General features: G+C 45.4%; 1 protein-coding gene across 10 annotated transcripts in view; it reads left to right on the top strand.

The window, feature by feature from the left end:
• The window catches only part of zmiz1a (zinc finger, MIZ-type containing 1a), a 375,723-nt gene that overhangs the window by 24,850 nt on the left and 331,557 nt on the right, over positions 1-19,316 (top strand). Inside the window, exon 1 of one of the 10 annotated variants that reach the window (XM_067972506.1) lies at positions 9,674-9,689. The exons of the other annotated variants lie outside the window; for them this stretch is intronic. The gene's annotated coding sequence lies outside the window, so the exon portion shown is untranslated. Of the gene's footprint in view, positions 1-9,673; positions 9,690-19,316 lie in introns of those variants that run through there. 10 annotated transcript variants of the gene reach the window in all.

The following is a 19,316-nucleotide window of genomic DNA, read 5'->3' as shown; positions in this document are numbered from 1 at the left end:
CTTGAGACTATGCCCCCTAGTTCTCGACTCTCCAGTCAGGGGAAACAGCCTCTCAGCATCTACCCTGTCAAGCCCTCTAAGAATTTAATACGTTTCAATGAGATCACCTCTCATTCTTCTAATCTCCAGAGAATATAGGCCCATTCTACTCAATCTCTCCCCATAGGACAACCCTCTTGTCCCAGGAATCAATCTAGTGAACCTTTGTTGCACCCCTTCTAAGGCAAGTATATCCTTCCTTGGGTAAGGAGACCAAAGCTGTACACTGTACTCCAGGTGTGGTCTCACCAGAGCCCTATATAATTGCAGCAAGACCTCCTTACTCTTAGACTTTATTGCAAGGGGGTTGGAGTATAACATACCATTTGCCTCCCTAATTGCTTGTATGTTAACTTTCTGTGATTTATGTACAAGGACACCCAAATCCCCCTGACTAGCAACATTTCTTAGACTTTCACCTTTTAAAAAATATTCTACTTCTCTATTCTTCCTACCAAAGTGAATAATTTCACATTTCCCCACATTATACTCCATCTGCCACCTTCTCGCCCACTCACTTAACCTGTCTATATCCCTTTGCAGCCTGCTAATGTCAGCAACGGTTATTTCTAGGTTTATGAAAATGGATTACACACAATGAAGGACTGAGTACAAAACCATTTCATCACTACAAACTGCAGAAATTAACATTGTTAATTAAACGAAAACAGAAAGTTTGAATGCTTCTACATTGATCCAGTTGCTGTTCAGAATCCAGCACTATCTTTATTAAAATTAATCGCAATCGTGTATTTCTCTTTCATTGTAGACCCACTGAGTCTCATTCCTGGGGAGGGAGGCCCATTTTTGGCCTAAAAATGTAACTAATTTTACTCTCTTTTTTCAAAAAAAAATCCAGATCCATATACTTAAATTACTTCAACCTCAATCTTTTCTGTTTTGATCATTGGAATAAGAGTAGAACGTTCAGCCATTCGAGCCTGTTCCGCCATTTAATTATATCATGGCTGATCTGTATCTTAACTCTATCTATCCATCTTGGTTCCATAACCCTTAATACCTTTTCCTAACATCTTTCAATCTCAGATTTCAAATTTTCAATTGACCCCCAGCTTTTTGAGGGAGAGAGTTCCAGATTTCTACTATCCTTTCTGTGAAGAAGTGCTTCCTGACATCACCCCTGAATGGCCTAGTTCTAATTTTAAGCTTCTGCCCCCTTGTTCTGGACTCCCCCACCCCACCTCACACAAATCTCCTTCCTAACATCTCCTTGATGTTGACAGCAATGGGTCACAAGGAATATCATGTGGGGTCATCGCTAAACAAATCCCGCATATTTGTGGCCCCTCCAACCAGCGGATTGCTGACAGCCAGGCCACCCCATGTCCAAATTGTCAATACACATTCTTTGGTGATTGGGTCAGTGCTCAACACCCACTGCCTCACTACTCATGGTCATTATGGGCTACAAAAAAACCCCTCCGATTTGCACTTTGAGAATTGGTTGAAGAGAGTACTAAGTTCAGGGGTTTTCTCAACTTGAAGAAACAGCGTCTAAACTGCTCGGCAATCTCAGCGTGGTAAGATATGGCATGGTAGCCACAAATCTTCTTGCGGGTCTTAAACTGTCCAACAATAATGGTGTTAAAAATACAGTTCAAAGACGGGTAGATGGCGTTAAGATACGGATCAGCCATGATCTAACTGAATGGCGGAACTAGCTGGAGGGGCTGAATGGCCTACTCCTGCTCCTGTGGTAGCCTAGTGCCTACTGCCATGTTGGATGCCACTGACTTGCCAAGTACAGTTGGTAACTGTTTAGGATTGCCTGAGCTATCTCTCAACTTGCCAGTGGAATGACCATGCACCATTTAACTGTCAGCTTTGTACCAATCATGCTGTAAGATTTTGAAATGTAACCCACCACATTTGTTTCCCTCTAATGAAGGGTCTGAATCCAAATATGTTACTTTTTTTAAAAAAAACTTTGAAACAGTTAAGTTACATGTACAAAATTGCGATAATGTGGTTCTTGGTTTTTCAGTTGATGGCCAAATGATTTCATTAGATTTCAAGTGTCCCTCCCACATTCGTTCCTTCCCTTCCTCCTTCCCCTCTACTTCTGAAGTCTTGCTGGGGTACTGATCCACAGATACCAGCCATTCTCTCTGTCCTCACCCAAGTGACCATTATTCATGTGTGAGGTTCAGCAGTGATTGTTGAAGCCTATTTGACTGAAGGGAGCATCGCAGCCAAGCCTGATCCTGCCAGCAAGGTTTGCTGGTTAGTAATCAGGAGTAGGAACTTTGTCCAACTTTCTCCTCCATAACCTAAAATACTCAGGCAAGTTATAGCACCCAACAATCTAATTGGGCACACACCATGGATTATACCTGGTCTTATGTACAGACTGGATAAAATTATTTAGACATTTGGTGGAATTCTGAATGTACGCAACAATGTTGAATGTTCTAACACAGTAAATTGTCACACTGCAGACACAAAATATCTTCTCTTTCTTCTCTCCTTGTTTTTTTAAAGAAGTTTTTTCTTTCCCAACCTGGCGAAGGATGCAGGAGACCAACTGCAACCCCCCCCTCCCCCTCCCAGTGAGAGCCTTGGCTCATTGGTTACGCTCTTGCCGCTAAGTCTGAAGGTTGTGTATTCAAGCCCATTCCAGGGACTTGAGCACATAATCTAGGCTGGAACTCCAGTGGAGTGCTGCATCGTTGGAGGTGCCGTCTTTCGGATGAGATGTCAAACCGAGGCCCCATCCGCCCTGTCAGGTGGATGGAAAAGATCCCATGGCACTATGGCAAAAGAGCAAGGGTGTGCTCCTGGTGTCCTGGCCAACATTTATCCTTTGACCGACACCCATCAAAAAAGATTATCTGGTCCTTTATCTCATTGCTATTTGTGGGACTTTGCTGTCTGCAAATTGGCTGCTGTATCTCCCTACATTACAACGGCAATTATTCTTCAAAGTATTTAGTTGACTGTGAAGCATTTTGGGATGTCCTGATGTTGTGAAAGGTGTTATGTAAATGCTAGTTCTTTCTTTCACCATGCCCCTCTGTCTCTCCAATACTGCTGGAACATGCACAACAGCAGTTGGGGACGACTCTCACTCCATACAGCAGAAATGTTCACCTTGTCTCGGAGGCTGGCTGTGATGGCTGAAAACGTGTTGGCTTCCTAAAAGAACATTTATTTATTGATGATGACTGCCCAGACAAAATGAATAATTTGATGGCTAAATGTAATAATCTTTGAAGCTCCAAAGTAGTTCAACACACACTGTGGGAGTGGACCGCAAGCAGGATTTGTAGAATATTTTATACATTAGTATGTATCCATAAAAGATCCATTCTAATCAGTTACATTACATTCTACATGTAAAGAAAAATGCTGTACTGTAAAACTTCCGTGCACATAGCCAATTCAGTTCATTGTACAATTTCCTGTTCAAGTTCGTCCTGCAACACTCGAGCCCATTGAGTGTTTGCGTCTCTGTTTGCACAGTATAACTTTAAGACTGTGGTTGTTGGAGGCTCAATTCCCTGTCGTGCCTCGTGTAATTTGTAACTTGTTAATCGCTGCGTGAAAAGGGCAATCGTAGCTACAAATCAAGCCTTTCAGCATCTTTCTCATTTTTTCCCTCTTTCCCTCGGGGGAGTTGGCTTACACCTCTGTGCTGAGCCCCTGCCCTTCCCTCCCCCTGATTCCACCGTCGGAGAATTGGATCCCCCCCGTGTGGCGAATACCAGGCGTTGAACCCATGGCCTACAACTCCCACGATGCAGTATGTCGGTGTACTTGGGTACTGTGCCCCTGGGACTAATACTAACCTGTCTGATATGAAGAAAACCAATCTAGCTGGTGGGTACTTAAGCCAACAGTTGAATGCTGACAGAAATAAATCTACTAACCCAACAGCTAAGGCTTATTCATAGTAACCTTTTCAAAAGTTATATACATTGCTTTCTTCTGACACAACTATTGAGCCAAGTTTTCGGGTTCAAAATTTTGTTAGTGGGAAATAAAAATGCCCCATTTCCCCATTATTTTGTGACGTGTTTAATAAATTATCAGTAACAGAGTTTTGTTGTTATATTTTTGATAGCAATTTGTGAGGGAGAGTGGCAGCGGCCAGGGGATGGAAAGCAGCAACACCTTAGCATAGAAAGCCATGAATCTGAAGGTCAGACTGCATTTGAGATGTGGTGGACGGTCCCATGCTTTGGTCTCGTGAGAATTGGCTGGCTGTTGTGCTTCAACATAGCCTGGGGAATCTGTGTAGAACAACTGCCCTCAATGGGGCTTGGAGTATTGTATTATTGTTTGGTGCTATAGTGGAACACTTCAATGAAATCTGAGGCATTTAATGTAGAATCATATTTATAACTGGGTCAAGTGCTGGTAGGATGTTTGGAGAATTGCGGTGTGTGGAGATGGAGGTCCCTTGGTTCAAGCACTTGGGAGTTTATTCAAGGCACTAAATCGGAGGCAAATGGTGAAAGGATTTTTGGCTGTTTCTGCAGAAGGCATCGACTTGTGCTGGATACAGTTCTACGAGTACTGCCAACCCTCCCAACGCACTTCCTCCTTAACCCAGCGGTGCTGAGATCAATAGTAGCTGCCACCCCCAGCTAATAACCCAGTACAGACTACAGAACAAACCTCTTAAATGGTTCAGTACCACCCCAGGGGGTGTATTCCCCCCCCAGAGTCATCAAGGCAGGTAGAGCCAAAGGATTTTATGTCATTGACTTGTGCTGTATATACAGTGCAGCGATGTGCGCTTTGAAAATGTAAAGAGAAATTCAAAAATTGCTGTCCCAAATGAAAATAAATTCTTTTCGCCTTTCCTGCCAAAAAAACCCACTCCACCAGGTAGCTCTGTCGATCAGCACGTTGGCTCAGTGTGAAGAGGGCAGATGAGATGAGCTGAAATGTGAGCAACCCCGTGTGTAATAATAAAAAAAAATCAATTCAACTGTTTTCCTTGTAATTCAAGAGACTGATGCATCATTAATGTTGGTAATACAATGTCCGTCCAATCACACATTTCTTAATAAATATGGGCTGCCAGGGTCTGCTGGAATTCTGAGGCGCACGTAGAAAGAGATTTAATGCTTTGATTGATGCACTGTCAGCCCCATGATGAAGTTTTTATCAATTTCTGTCAGCTTCTTTTGTGCAGGCCATATGCGTTGTCTTCATCTGTTGTAATCCCGGCCTCTGCCGTTGGACTGGAGTTAATTCTGCACTGCTGCTAATCTGGAAGCCCCGGCCACAGCTTTTTAACACATCAATTTACGTTTTAGTTATCGTTTTTAATAGCTGCCTGAGCGTGCTCAGCCGGTGCACAGAATTGTGGGCTAGTATCTCCTCCATGACAACAGCTAAAATGGAGAAGGTAATTTGGCTTCCATTATTAACCAGAACTGAGAAACCTTTTACTCATGACTGGACATTGTAGTCAAGTCAGAAACACCCATTTAGAATCTTTTGGAATTTAAGTTCAGTCTTAAAATTGTTCAGATTTCTTCTTTTCTTACCCCCCTCCCCCACCCCGGTCTTTCTGTTGTCCTTATCGTCAAGATAATCAGAAAATCTGAAATGTTGTCACCAATTTTTAGTCAGAATGATTGTCATCCTGCGCACTGGTATGTGCGGTCACCCCATACAGCACTTCCGTTACTGTATGGAATTTATCTCTTGGTGAACCCACCCTTATGATTTGAATGTAGTTGCCCATTTTTGTTTTGCTTTCTCCCTGATTCACAGCACACCAAGTAAGTTCTTTACTGGCTTGGGGTCTCTTTATTTCTGACAGGTTCAAAAACACATTAACTGAAAACACTGTGACTGCAGAACTGGTTTAAACCCGTTATAGCACTTCAAGCGTATGGATAACCAATTTATCAACCAGCCATATCATAATGACCTCGTCTCTGTTTATACAATGAGACCAACATCAGGTTTTTCCTCTAAATTTAATTCTCTGGTCTCCTTTTAGCATTTGGCCGGCACTCCGCACCCCCCCCCCTCCCCTCCCACCAGAAGGTTGTTAATTGGCAACGAAGGCATTGGGTGGCGCATTGCCCCAAATCTGCCAAGAGCCACTTGCAATCCACAGTAGCTTCTGTCCTGTTGGCTCAAAGTGCATCAAGTTTTAAGTTTATAATTTGTAAGATTCCTTTTTCCTCCTCTCCCCACATTTCCCCTGGTTTCTTGAGCCATGCACCAAATGCCCCAGTGGCCAAGATAGAAGCTGTAGTGTGCGTTGACTGTTCTCCCATTGTTCCCTCCTCCCTCTCTGCCACCCTGTCAACTTCCTGCAGCAACGTAACTGAGATTGAGACCTCCGAGCCCTATCCCGCCATTCCCTGGTGGATTGCTTTTGAGATCCAACCTGATGAAAGAACAGTTTTTTTTTCTCCTCCTTCGATTTTTCTTGCTGTTCTTTTTGTGCCCTTGCCATTCCTCTCTCTCTCTCTCTCTCTCTCTCTCCTGAGGGTAAGAAAGAATTCACGATTGGCAGGACCTTGCTTCAGTGAACTTGGAGAGCAGTAATGACCGTGGGAGATATCGCAGTTGAGCCCGGCCTTGCCCTGAACTGATAGTTCCAGCACTGAATTGCTGGGTGGTGATTGGGAGCACAACCTTAGCCTAGGGAGAACAAAGCCAGTTCTAACACTTGCTGATTTAGGCTTACTCAGCACGGAGAAGGAATCAAACCTGGGACCTGCCAAGTCGGTATGACTCGGGGCCATGGATGGGGGCTCACTACAATCTTAGGCTGGTGTGGGGGTTGCAGGGAGAGAGAAAAGGGAAGTCTGCGGCCATCTTGTACTTTAATTGCCCCTCTGAAGGAGGAAGTGTGGTGATTCATGAGGTAGCAATGGGCATTTAAATTAACGCAAATAAATTTGTAAGATTTTTTTTGATGCGGCGTATGTTGCAGTTCTAACTATCTTGAATTTCCCTGCCCTTTCGCACACAAGAACAACTCAAATTGTACTGTTGCCATCTTCTTTTCCTTTCTGCCTTTTTTTTTTAAACAAAGGCTTTTCGCCACTCTAGCCACCAACATTAATCTTGCAGAGAGGAGAGGTTCGGTATGTGGAGAGAGTTTAAACCTTTAAAGTGATCTCTTACTTGTGAGTCATACACCGAGGACATCTGGTTTACATTGGGGGGAAAATAAATTCGAGCCTCCTTCTGATTGTGTCAGTTGAAGAGAATGTCTGTGTGCCCTGTCAGTTTATGGTGCTTTGAATGGATTCAGGTGTTTTCTTGACTGCTGACCGGAAACCCACGCATGTACTTGTTTGTTGCTGGCAGATTTAATCCTTCCCAAGCTGTCAGGACGGCCGAGACAGAGAGTTAACAGCACTTGAGTTGAAGATATCATTGTGCTTATCATTACTAAACTCATCAAGATGGCAGCATAAATATTTTATTAACCTAATACAGTTGGAGAGAGAGACACGCACGCGTACAATAACGGACAGGCGAGGTTGCTTGGACAACAGATAATGTCACAAAAGTGACCATCACCTGGTCAAGACTATACTGCCGCCAGAATTGTGGTGATCGGCCATGATCTAATTGAATGGCGGAACAGGCTCGAGGGGCTGACTGGCCTACGCTTGTTGCTGTGTGATGATTTGAAGAGTTTTGGGGTAAAATTGGATTCGCCGCTTGGCTATCTTCTGCCCCATGGTGAAGACACTGACTCGTGACGGGATTGGTTCCAAAATGTTGGCTGCTGGCCTCTTTCCCTGCACCTCGTGAGTCACCTGGACAGAGAGGCTGAGGTTTCCTGCTCTTGCACTTGCCCGCCAGCGACTGCTCCAGCCATTCAAGTGAATAGGCGGAAAAGCTTGGCCTTGTGAGCGCAGTGATGGAAAACTTCGATCCAAGTGTCAGTGGGCTGTTCAACCATGGGGAGCATCACAGCTGAGCCTGATCCTGTCTTCACCTGACATTCACGTACCGCACACTGTCCAGAGCGGTCACTCGATATTGATTGGGAATGGGCTGATTTTCCGGAGAAGATAGAGGTAATCCTCCGCAGTAGTTATATAGCAGTGCTCCCCAAAGGTCTGCAGCGGGACTGTAATGTAAACAATGGCGGTAGGGAGGCTTGTCTCGAGTTGCTTTCCCCGCACTGTCTGAGCTGCGGTGCCACGCAGTGTTTGATTTGCTTGATTGTGGGGACATTTCTCAACATCGAGGTAAGTCAGTAATGTAAATTCAGGAATCTGACTTTGAGGCAACTGCCCGGTCACACTTTCAGGTGTGTGTAGTTATTTGTGTCTTGGTGCAAGTGGTTTCACCATATAACCATGTTGTACATTTAGTGCTTCTGTATGTTGGATTTAAGGGATTACAGCCTCCTTGCCGCCCAGCTAACCGGCTCCGTCTCCTTATCGAGGACTGACTGCATGGGCAAACAGCTCAGGTGTGTAAAGTCCTGCGGAGCAAACCGTGCCTTGTACCTTGGCCTTGGTGGGCACCACACGGTGGCGAGAGCTTCAGGGGAACGGTTCTCTGCACGGCCGTCAAGCAGTGAAGGCTCCGTCGTGAACTTTGGCACTTGAGGAGCCTCGGGCCTTTCGACCACTCCGAGCCTCCCCTCAAATGAGGCGCCGAAAAGTCCCATCTCTTCCAGGCTCCCTCCACCCCCTCATTCCTCCCGGCCCAGTGTTTGCAATGTTTGTGGGCCTGCGATCCCGTCAGTTGGGGAAAGGTTTCAGCAGCAGAATGGCAGGGAGCCAGCCGACTGACTCATTTCTCCTGTAATCCAAACTATGGAAGGTCCAAATGTAGAAGCTTTGCAGTTGTAAAAACAAATTGGGGCTGTCGCAAGAGCGTGTGCCTTTTTAAAAAAAAAAAACCTGTGTGAGCCTTTCTCTGAAAGGACTACAGTAAGTAGCTTCATAAAAACTCACTTTGTCATTTCATTACAGATCCTAAAATAAATATTCTGGTCAGAATCGGTTGCACAGTTGTTGCCCTCGGCAACTTAAGTTCTTATGAAATCCGGCATCTCGAACCATACAGAGACACCAAAATGGTCTGAACAGGTCCAAGTCCAGCCTGTCGTGCAAGGTTTGTCGCTACAAGGAACTGATTTAAACAGAATCTGCCTGGTTTCCATGTGTTTACATTTACATTGGCCGGTTTTCTGACTGAAAGTGGCATTCAGTGCCAAATGTAGCTGGCAAATCGCCTCTCCCCGCCCCCATCCCCCCGCCCCCCTGGTAGAATCAAATTCTGAGCAGTTGAAATCCCCCTCCCTCCCTCCCATATTGTACTCCGAGGGACTCCCTCCACTACTTACCGCTTCGGGACAAAAACGAAAATAAATCTTAAGCCCGTTCTGTTTTTCAGCAGCTCTTTATTTAAATCTGTGCTGCTGAAGTAAAAGTAATAAATCTTGCGGTCATGCAGCTTCCGTTTCCATTCATGCGTCCAAAGCATCCAGTAGGATTTTGAACAGACGAGCTTGTTGCAACTTGAGGGGACGGGAGGGCAGGCCCTTTCCAAGAGGTTGAGCTGCTTGTGCACGTGAAGGCTCAGAGTTCGTCACCAAGCCTTTTCTGCTCAACAGTTGTGCAGAGAATTTTTCTTCAAAAACACTTGACGCCAGGTTGGACTCGTCACACGTTGCAAAGGTACTGTTTTCTGCACAGCACTTTTATCTACCAAATCGCCACACGGTCAGTCCTCGATAAGTAAATGCAGTAGTTTGCTAATCTTAGCTGGGTAGCAGGCAGATTGTTACATTAGGCACGAGCGAGAGGAAAAATCAGCCAGTGTTTCTGCTCTGATTACTATCTTCTCGTCCCCAATTGGAAACTGCACTGTTATGGAAGTTGATTGAGGACAGTAGTCGGCTTGGCTGTGATGCCTCCCAAGGTAGGGTAAAGTTCTGTTGTTGCTAACTGCCCTGAAGTACGTTACACTTGGGTAGGCCCTGGAGATTTCCTTGCAACCCTTGGGTTTGTATCCCAGCATGAGTTGGAATCTTCAGGAGATGAAGGAAGAAAATTGGTTGGAATAAAGCCTAACAAACAATTTTCATGAGGATGCAGTAATATAAAAGACAGACTTCAAACATGTGTTGCTGGTGGGAGAAGAAATTGGGAGTGGTGTGGAGATGATTTTGTGGTTTGGTCAGGATGCCAAAGGAAAGTTCTACTCTGAGTGCTGTGGACTGGGAGCTCTTTCTCATTCTAATCTTGGATCAGGGTTCATGTTTACATGGAATCAAGCGTATTTTTTTTTTATTCGTTCATGGGATGTGGGCGTCGCTGGCAAGGCCGGCATTTATTGCCCATCCCTAATTGCCCTTGAGAAGATGGTGGTAAGCCGCCGCCTTGAACCGCTGCAGTCCGTGAGGTGAAGGTTCTCCCACAGTGCTGTTAGGTAGGGAGTTCCAGGATTTTGACCCAGCGACGATGAAGGAACGGCGATATATTTCCAAGTTGGGATGGTGTGACTTGGAGGGGAGCATGTAGGTGGTGGGTTCCCATGTGCCTGCTGCTCTTGTCCTTCTAGGTGGTAGATGTTGCGGGTTTGGGAGGTGCTGTTGAAGAAGCCTTGGCAAGTTGCTGCAGTGCATCCTGTGGATGGTACACACTGCAGCCACTGTGCGCCGGTGGTGAAGGGAGTGAATGTTTAAGGTGGTGGATGGGGTGCCAATCAAGTGGGCTGCTTTGTCCTGGATGGTGTCGAGCTTCTTGAGTGGTGTTGGAGCTGCACTCATCCAGGCAAGTGGAGAGTATTCCATCACACTCCTGACTTGTGCCTTGTAGATGGTGGAAAGGCTTTGGGGAGTCAGGAGGTGAGTCACTCGCTGCAGAATACCCAGCATCTGACCTGCTCTTGTAGCCACAGTATTTATCTGGCTGGTCCAGTTAAGTTTCTAGTCAATGGTAACCCCCAGGATGTTGATGGTGGGGGATTTGGTGATGGTGATGCCGTTGAATGTCAAGGGGAGGTGGTTAGACTCTCTTGTTGGAGATGGCCATTGCCTGGCACTTGTCTGGCGCGAATGTTAGTTGCCACTTATCAGCCCAAGCCTGGATTTTGTCCAGGTCTAGCTGCATGCGGGCATGGACTGCTTCGTTATCTGAGGGGTTGCGAATGGACCTGAACACTGTGCAGTCATCAGCGAACATCCCCATTTCTGACCTTATGATGGAGGGAAGGTCATGGATGAAGCAGCTGAAGATGGTGGGGCCTAGGACACTGCCCTGAGGAGCTCCTGCAGCAATGTCCTGGGGCTGAGATGGTGGGCCTCCAACAACCACTGCCATCTTCCTTTGTGCTAGGTATGACTCCAGCCACTGGAAAGTTTTCCCCTTGATTCCCATTGACTTCATTTTTGCTAGGGCTCCTTGGTGCCACACTCGGTCAAATGCTGCCTTGATATCAAGGGCAGTCACTCTCCCCAGTATTTGTGAAGCTGGTTTTCCACGTCCAACTTGATTGACTGAAAACAAGATGGAGGTCAGAATGATGCTGGCTTTTTCCCATTTGAAGTCCACAGCTTCCCATGGAGAGTTTGGCTCTACCACAATCTTTTGGCTTCACAAGGGTGAATACAAATGACCATGTTCAAATTTGATTAACAGGAGGTCATCTGCCAAAACTCTGTGGGCTGCAAGTGGTTGGATTTCAATTGTCTGTTCAACTTTTACTTTCTCATCCTTTGGAGAAAAAAAACTATGAAGAAAGAACTTGCATTTATATAGCGCCTTTCACGACCTCAGGATGTCCCAAAACCCTTTACAGCCATTGAAGTATTTTTTGAAGTGTAGTCACTGTTGTAATATTCCAATAGTTGGAATATTAAATGGGTATAGCAAGAACTCATCAGCTGATTAAGATTTGGGTAGGTTTAGTGCGCTCAAACCTGCAATTGGCCACTACTGATTTGTCAAAGCTCATTGACTGGCATTGTACAGCTAGGAGTTTGAACAGTAACTACCATGAAGCAGGAGTGCTAGCCTCCAGCTCTGGATCCTGGGATGGCAGGACTGACGTATGAGGAGAGACTGGATCAACTCGGCCGATATTCACTAGAGTTTAGAAGAATGAGAGGTGATCTCATGGAAACATATAACATTCTAACAGGACTAGACAGACTAGATGCAGGGAGGATGTTCCCGATGGATGGGGAGTCCAGAACCAGGGGTCACAGTCTCAGGATACGGGGTATGCCATTTAGAACCGAGATGAGGAGAAATTTCTTCACTCAGAGGGTGGTGAACCTGTGGAATTCTCTACCACAGAAGGCAGTGGAGGCCAAGTCATTAGATGTATTCAAGAAGGAGATCGATATATTTCTTAATGCTAAAGGGATCAAGGGATATGGGGGATAAAGTGGGAACAGGGTACTGAGTTAGACGATCAGCCATGATCACTTTGAATGGCGGAGCAGGCCCGAATGGCCTACTCTTGCTCCTATTTTCTATGTTTCTATGATCCCTTTGACACCCCGACAACTCGGTCCTTGTTCGTCTTATTTGCCGGTTCGTGCTGTTTGCAATTCTTGGACTTGAGGATTTGGAACAGGCTGTTGTCTTATTGGTGGATAAATCCTAAATCAGGACACCAGGATCAGTCAGTATCAGCAACTCGGAATATTTTCACCATTAATGTATTTACACCTTGGCTCTGGATACATACCAGTGAGGCCCACAAAGACAAATATTTGGACATCCTTGCCTTAAAAGTATTGAAGATCAGGGAAGTGAGGACCAAACTGAACACAACTTCCCTCCCCCCACTCCCAGGGTGCATAGAGAGGGCTGGCTCGTCCAGTTCATGGCTTGAGAGTTTTCAGAATTCCTGATGTAATTACTGCCTGTTGAGACACTGTTTCATTCCCAAGAAGATTTACATTGTCTTTGACAAAATTGTTTCATTTGCGTTATTGTCAGGTGTCTTTCACCCAAGGCTGTCACACTTGATGTCTATCTTAACCTTTTTTTAAACAGGAGAAATGTTGTATGATTTAAGGAAATGATTTTCACATCTTGCGAGTGTGAAAGCTTGTTTGCATCCATGCAGTTTGCTTCTCCCCTCCCATTTCCCCCCTCCTTTCCCTAAGACCCTCACTCATGCTGGGGGTATGGCTATATTGGACCTGGCCCATTTCTGCTGCCTTACCCAAGTGTCCATTCTTCAATGTGTGAGCCTAGACAATGTATGTCGGCAAGGCGACTCTCCAAAGGGGACATTACAGCCAATTGCGATCCTGACCTCACTTGACGTCCATTGCATGGCTGCAGAGTTCGCAGGACATCAGTCATGAATGGGTTGCTTGAATGAGCAGTGTTCTGCTTCTTAGAAGTGGCCTTAACTCTCTGGGATAGAAAGAGGAGGTGGGGAAAAATCAGAGTTCCCATTTCTGACGTATGTCCTGCGACCTTCCCTGCACCCCCCCCCAACCCCATCACCAAGGGAGCATCGGGCTGGGTTCAGCTGTGATGTTCTCACCATTAAATATCTGATTGCCATTTATTCTATGGCTGCTTGGATGAGGTGCAGGAGGAAAGCTGGTGCATGTAAAACTATCCCAGCAATAACCAATGCCTTCAGGAGAGAAGGGAAGAAAAAAATAGCGGGTGGGGGGTGAAACTGAATGAGAAAATGAGTTCTTCCATCAGTCCGGGGGCATCATATTTTTATCCAGATGTAGTCATTGGGTGCTGGAGAGGGAGAGGAAGTCCACCTGTAAAAGTCGTGAATTTTACTTTGGGAAGTTTAAAGTGTCATGGAGCGGGCTGTGTGCGAGATCCAATTATCGGGCCGAGAAGGTCTTTGCTGGCTGGAAAATCTTGAAATGGCGGCATTTGAGGTTCAGCTACTTGAGTCCGTATTGAGGAATCCTAAGGATAGCATGCCTCCATACCTACACAGTGCAAAACCACTCCAAGACCAAGAGGCCTGGCCTTGGACAAACAATAGTTCTGTTTGTGTACAGTCAGGCTCCTGACTGCTGGCAAACCAGACAGGGTTGGTTGTCAGAACAGGTCTGAAGTCCCGTTCCCCCACCCCCTGCCCCTTGCTGATTGACAGGCAGGAATGCAGCTTATTACACAAAGCAGTAAGGGAGGAAATATTCGGTGATGACTGTGCTCTTGAATTGTGCGAATCCCCAGGGTTTTCAGTGGAATATGTCAAGAATATGAAACATTCAAACTTGAATCGCCACTGACCAGCAAAGTGCTGGATTTCATGGCTTGCTACAGTGATAGATATGTTTTAATACAGATTTTAAACTTATTACTTTTCCTGCAGCGTATGAAACAGTGTCACAGAAATTAAAGTGAGTTATTCATGAGTGCTGTGAGCAAGTTTCATGGGTGAGCAAATATTTAGTGAACAAATGTTTGGTGGATTATTTGGCAGGGTAAGGCAACAAGGAATGGAAATTAATGGCTTTGGATTCCAATGACTGTGCTGCATGAAACTCTAAAATAGAGTCTGAAATTGAAACAAGACGCTGTTCAAGCTCGGCTAACAGAGCAATGTGCTGCCAAAGGATGGATTTAAACACTTCTGATTTCTCACAAGGTGCCAGGCTGTTGATTAGTATTGATTGCAGAACGAATTGGCCACTTGACTAGGAGCTGAATCAAATAATCCCTTCATTCTTGCCTCGCAAATCCATTGTTGTGCAACAATGAATTTAAGGTGAAAGGTACACCTAGAAATACTTCCAAGCCCTCCACAGACATTTGTCTTTGCAGAAAATGTATCTGCTTTTGGTATTGTTCGAGGAGCTTTAGCTCTCGATGAAACGTCAGTAAATTAACGAGGTTCGGGTGACACCCTGATGTTTTCTGGTCTTGCACAGTAGCGCAGACCTAATGCTGTGTGACTGCCCAGAAATTACCCGGATATAGATCGACATGAGACAACAGTTTTTTGCAATTGGATTCCCACTCACCCATGTAGTTACTTGGAAGCAAGAAACAAAATCTGTATGTTCAAAATGTACTTTTTCAGATACCAAGGGAACATTTGATTAACTCTAATCCCTCCTTCTGCTGTGACACAGAGAATCCCTCTGTGGAGGTTCAGCAACTCAATAGTCGTATTGGGGCCATTCAGTGTTAAATGATTCTTCAATGCTGTATGACTACAGGTGCACTAAATTACCGACCAGTGTGCTGGTCAGCGCTCAAATCATTTTGCTTGTGTGTGTCTTAAGAAATGAAGCTGGTTTGTCATGATGCCTAGTTCCCAAAGATCACACTATGTTATCTTTTAGTGTTGATCACTTCACAGAAAAAAATATTAAAGGCTGCTCATTATAGCTATCCAAATAATTTACTGGGTAAATGCCTTGTCTAGTGTGGCACTGCTTTATACAGATCTAGAAAATGCCATTGTTTGGTTGTTGGCTTGTGCCAAGGTAGCTGACATCAGCCAGCCAGCAGTTGAAGCACTGCAACTGGCTTCACCACCTCTGTCCCAACAAGGGGAAGAATCAGCCAAGCTGTCGATTCGCTTCTAGTGGCCTCCCCTCAAAAAATGTATGTATGTGGACATTTGGAGAGGACAGCTTCAGACTTGGTTGCAGTGTCCATCGCAGTTGAGTAGCTTGTCGGCACTCCCTTGTCTAAAGGTGAAGAATAGCCAGTTGGGTGAGGTACCAAAGGGCCATAAAATACCAGTGGAACTGTACACTCGCTGGACTCGGCACCTTCGAGGGAGGGGGAATTGGGGGAGAATTGAAAGCTTTCATCAAATGGTTCCTGAGGGTGGGAGGCAGCAGTATTACATGTAATCAGTTGAATTATTCCTGTAACCAATGGTTTGATTGGGCCTGTCCAAGATGGTTGGAGTCCAGTTCAACCTTAGTCATTTTGATAATCCTTTGTCTGAAGCATTGTGATATCTGCTGCATTTTCTTCCCAATTTTCCCACTTCAACTTTTCTCCTTTACTCTCCTGAAGCCATTACCCTATCATTCCACATGTGTCCATACATTGCCCTAGTGGCTATTATTTATCTCTGAAGCTGGACAGGCGATTTGCTCACGCACGTATATTTTCAACAGCGGTCGCTGGATATCAACTTTGGAATGGGAACCTGAGCCAGTGGGTGCTGAGGCGAATTGTAGCACCTGTACCGCTGACCTGGCTGAGATCAACTAACTCGGCACAGAATCTTGGACTTTCTTTGTCTGTGTGGCTCTGCTGCTCACTGGGTAAACCGACTTCCTTCCTTGGGGAAGTGTGAACTCTTCAGTTGTTAAGTGAAGTTGCATGTAGTTTTGTCACAGGTTCTCAAATTATGCACCGGAGGAGGAATGAAGCCCAATGACCATCCAATGGCAAGTAGAGCAAGTGAAAGTTATAACTATAGGAACTGGGCCAGTTTCTGTGTTTTTATATTTAGGCTTTTGTTAGTCTCACAATTTATAGCGAAGGTGGTGGTAATGATTTTTTGCTGATGGGCCAGTCGCTCAGATTGAAGAGCCAGTTTCTAAGAAAGCACTACAACTTTTGACCTCTGGACCCCAATTTTTTCTAGGGATATAAATCTTGATATTGTCATTTGTGGCAGCTTCGTAGAAAATGGTAGTTGCGCACATGATGGCTGCTGCTCCATTATAAACAGCAGCAACTTGCATTTATATAGCACCTTTTAACACAGTAAAACATCCAAAGACGCTGTCACAGTACGCAGGTTTCCCCCACTGGCTGCAGTCCATCGTGTAAACAACCCGTGGGTTCCTTTCGTGGGTGGACGCTTCTTGCGTTGGACTGCCTCGGAGTCAGATAAACACAGAGAGCTGGTCCCGCGTACTGGGTCTCTGTAAAACAGCGGAGGCCAACGTGTCTTTGGAGACATCTCCCAAAATGGAATGCGAAAGCAGTACAATCACCAGGCAACAACAACTTGCATTTGTACAGCACCTTTTAATGCAGTAAAATGTCCCAAGGTGCTTCACAGGAGCGTTAGCAAACAAAATTTGACACAGAGCCAAATAAGGAGATATTTGGACAGGTGGTCAAAGAGGTAGGTCTTAAGGAGCGTCTTAAAGGAGGAGAGTGAGGTCGAGAGGCGGAGATGTTTGGGGAGGGATTTCATGTGCTTGGGGCCTAGGCAGCTGAAGGCGCGGCTGCTAATGGTGGAGCAAAGGAAATCGGGGATTTGCAAGAGGCCAGAATCGGTGCAGTGCAGAGACCTCAGAGTTGTAGGACTGGAGGAGGTTACAGAGATAAGAAGGGGCGAGGTCATGGAGGGATTTGAACATAAGGACGAGAATTTTAAAATTGAGTAGTTGGTGAACTAGGAGCCAATGTAGGCCAAGGGGTTGATGGGTGAACGGGACTTGATGCGGGTTAGGATACAGGCAACAGAGGTTTGGATGAGCTTAAGTTTGCAGAGGGTGGAAGATGGGAGGCTGGCCAGGAGAGCATTGGAGTCTGGAAGTAACAAAAGCATGGATGAGGGTTTCAGCAGCAGATGGACTGAGGCAGGGGTGGAGTCAGGCAATATTCTGGAGGTGAAGTAGGTGGTCTTGGTGATGGAGAGGATACGGGGTCGGAATCTCAGCTCGGGGTAAAATAGAATGCTAAGGTTGCGAACAATCTGGTTCAGACTCAATGGCCAGGGAGGAGGATGGAATTGATGACATGGGAACGAAGTTTGTGGCGGGACAAACTGAGTTCATCCAAAACTGGAGAAAGATGCGTGTTCAGGACTAGGGCAAGAGGGAACCTTAGGGAATTTTGGCTGCTTGTGCTATGGGAAGGGAAGGATGCAGCTGAACGGATGGTCTCAATCTTTGTGACAAAGATGTCCATGCGCTCCTTGCACTTGGTGGTGAGGATGGAGAGCAGTTTAAGAAGACAGTTGGTAGTGGAGAAAATAAGTTGGGGGTTACCTTTTGAATTCCAGGATGATTCTGGAGTAGTGAGCAGTTTTGGCAGAGGAGAGTGGGACCTGATAGTGCTTTATGTGATCCAGCCGGATCTGGCAATGACTGGCTAAACCAGTTGTCCGCCATAAACGTTCCAGTCTGCGTCCCTAGGACTTAAGGGAGTGGAGATGGGGGCTGTACCGGGGCAATGACCAGGGCAGGAGACTGTGAGGGTTTTACTGGGTACAAGGGCATTGAGGGTGAGGGTGTGATTGAGAAGACCGGTAGCTGCAGAAGTATTGTGGCAAATGGAGGGCCAACAGCTAGATAGTTGGAAATTGGAAAGTGCCCTTGTGAGTGACTCGGGGTGGGGGGAGAGAGTTTTTTTCCAGGGGCGAACACAGAAAGAAGTGGGTTGGGAAGGGAGATGTGAGTGGAGAGGGATACAAGGAAGTGATCAGAGATGGCCTTCTCTGTGATTGAGATGATGAGAGTAGAGAGGCCACTAATGCATTCTTTTAAGATGAATGCAAAATAGCTGCATGTTTCCTGGGAAACCAAATTAACCATCCACTGCGTAAATGGGGGTCAAAGTATACTCTCTTATTCAACATAATGGTTGGTGTAAAATATCATTTAAAAAATAAAATAAAAATGATTCTTGGTTTGCCAAGGAGTTAAACTCAGCAATTTTATGCTAAAATCTCTGCTCGCAATCAGGGAGCAGAGTAGCTCAATTTTCTCGGACTGCATTAAGATATAATGAGTTGTGCAGATAAGGCTGGAATATCCTTCAGTGCTACATTTCTATTCTATGGGATGCCTATAGAATTCTGACTTTCCTGGTGTCTTGTGACCGCTAATGACAACAGGAGAATGATTGATTGAAAAACCAAGCACGTTCCTAAAGATTTCCCTGTTTCACTCCTATCAATAATTCAGTAACTTTCTGTATCTATAACTTAAGTGTTCACCAATAATTAGGACTGTTAACTTTAGCTACTTAAAATAAATTCTGTGCATGCTTTGGGTAATGGTGTCCACGAACCTTAGTACCTTATCAGTATTTCAGTTTGCATTTTGTTTGTCAAGTACAATGAGCGGGGAGGATATATTTAAATGTCACTCATTATCAAGCACTTGGGAGAGGGCAGAGAGAGAGAAATTGAGAACCAGTATCGGGGACGGGCGAAGAGAGAGAATGGAGAAAGGGAAGAAACCTTGGTGGGAGAGGGATGGAATAGTCCATTACTGCACATGTGGGGAAGAGAGTGATAGCCTGCCTGAGAAACCGTGCAGGCCTATTGAAACATTAGAAGCACTTTTGTGTTTAAGTTTTAGGTTCTGTCTTCATCCATGTTTTTAAATCGCTCCATGGCTGCACCTCTCCCCGTCTCTGCAAACCCCT

Source organism: Heptranchias perlo, chromosome 36 (assembly GCF_035084215.1).
Source record: "Heptranchias perlo isolate sHepPer1 chromosome 36, sHepPer1.hap1, whole genome shotgun sequence".
Classification (NCBI taxonomy): domain Eukaryota; kingdom Metazoa; phylum Chordata; class Chondrichthyes; order Hexanchiformes; family Hexanchidae; genus Heptranchias; species Heptranchias perlo.
Note: the sequence above shows the minus strand (reverse complement) of the source record. Positions and strands in the feature narration are given on the sequence as shown.